This window comes from Sinocyclocheilus grahami, unplaced genomic scaffold, assembly GCF_001515645.1.
Source record: "Sinocyclocheilus grahami isolate Dianchi unplaced genomic scaffold, SAMN03320097.WGS_v1.1 scaffold236.1, whole genome shotgun sequence".
Lineage (NCBI taxonomy): Eukaryota > Metazoa > Chordata > Actinopteri > Cypriniformes > Cyprinidae > Sinocyclocheilus > Sinocyclocheilus grahami.
The window spans coordinates 1,249,027-1,251,352 of NW_015505415.1; positions in this window are offsets into that span (position 1 = coordinate 1,249,027).

The window sequence follows — 2,326 nt, forward strand, 5'->3', positions numbered from 1 at the left end:
CACACAAACACACACACACACACACACACACACAGACACACTCACACAAAAAACACACGCACGCACGCATGCACACACACTCACACACACACACACACACACACACACTGCACAATACTGTATGTACTGTAAACTATCTGCTATTTTCAAAAGAACAGAAATGTTCAAAGAATAGAAAAAAAATCATGCACCATTGTCAAGTCATATTAATTGGCACAACACTTTTCACAACACATCATTTCAAGAACATACTAAGATTCCTTCAACCTTTTCCGAACAGCGTCTCTCTTGGTCTCCTTGACCTGGGTCATGACCTCTGAGAGGTCGAGGGTTCAGAGGTCAACTCTTGTTCTGTTAGACACATGGACTCTTATATTCCATCCTGAGATTGCGAGGCTTTATTACACTCAAGTGAAGCGTACGGGACACTTTTATAGATGCCTCAGACCTGTCACAGTGAAATATCTCCCCACACAGAGCCTCTTTTAGCCAAATTTACAAGTCGAGAGATTGTAAGATAACACGAAGAGGCAAACCGACTGAAAATGAGGGATTCTGGCCATTAAACATCCGTTTGCATGCGGCAGGAGAGAGCAGAATTAACGTCACCCATCACACGCAGACTGAAGAACTACAGTCAGAGGAGAAAATCAAGTATCCCAACATTTTTATCTTGTCCTATTAAAGTGAAAGCCCCTCCTTTCCTGCTCTGGCACATAAAACTGTCGTCCCGCGGGCTGATTTATCCACCCGTCCCAACTATCGCAACACCTCCAATTAATTTTTTGTGTTCCCGGCGCTCTCTGCGGCCTGTAAATGTAATGAGACTGCAGCAGGGAAACTGCTGAGTCCAGTTAATGCATGAGCCACTAATAATAGTCAAAGCTGGCCTGAAACAAGCTCTCAGATGCAGTGTGCAGTGATTAATATGATTCATTACTGACCTCTGAGCACCTGACTTCAGAAAAACACAAAAACACCCCGCATTTCTGCATCTAGATGTATAAAATATACAGTATACAGAGAACAGAACAACCTGTAAATAGTTCAGTTTAAAACTGTAATTAAAAAAAAAAACATAACAAATACCATCTAATGTGAAGTGTCACCCAGGGAATTCTGGGAATGTCGGTTTACGGATTTTCACTGTAAATTATAAGATTGTTCTTTTTTACTTTAAATATTTAGTTTCTATTACATTACATCATTACATTATATAGTATTGTACTGTTAGATGTTATTTATTTATTTATTTAAATCAAGTTTATTTTTATTTTATTTTTATTACATTTATATATTTATTTAAATAATAATTTTTAACAAATATCATGAATCATTAATATAAATCATTACATATATATATATATATATATATACATACACACATACACACACACACACATATATATATATATATTAGGAGTTGGACGATTATCGGCGCCGATATTAAGCATTTTTATGGTTATTATCATTTTTACACCAGACATATACAGCTGCATCTCAATAAATTAGAATGTGGTGGAAAAGTTCATTTATTTCAGTAATTCAACTCAAATTGTGAAACTCGTGTATTAAATCAATTCAATGCACACAGACTGAAGTAGTTTAAGTCTTTGGTTCTTTTAATTGTGATGATTTTGGCTCACATTTAACAAAAACCCACCAATTCACTATCTCAACAAATTAGAATACTTCATGAGACCAATAAAAAACATTTTTAGTGAATTGTTGGCCTTCTGGAAAGTATGTTCATTTACTGTACATGTACTCAATACTTGGTAGGTGCTCCTTTTGCTTTAATTACTGCCTCAATTTGGCGTGGCATGGAGACAATCAGCCTGTGGCACTGCTGAGGTGGTATGGAAGCCCAGGTTGCTTTGATAGCGGCCTTCAGGTCATCTGCATCATTGGGTCTGGTGTCTCTCATCTTCCTCTTGACAATACCCCACAGATTCTCTATGGGGTTCAGGTCTGGTGAGTTTGCAGGCCAGTCAAGCACACCAACACCATGGTCATTTAAGCAACTTTTGGTGTTTTTGGCAGTGTGTGCAGGTGCCAAATCCTGCTGGAAAATGAAATCAGCATCTTCAAAAAGCTGGTCAGCAGAAGGAAGCATGAAGTGCTCCAAAATTTCTTGGTAAACGGGTGCAGTGACGTTGGTTTTCAAAAAACACAATGGACCAACAACAGCAGATGACATTGCACCCCAAATCATCACAGACTGTGGAAACTTAACACTGGACTTCAAGCAACTTGGGCTATGAGCTTCTCCACCCTTCCTCCAGACTCTAGGACCTTGGTTTCCAAATGAAATACAAAACTTGCT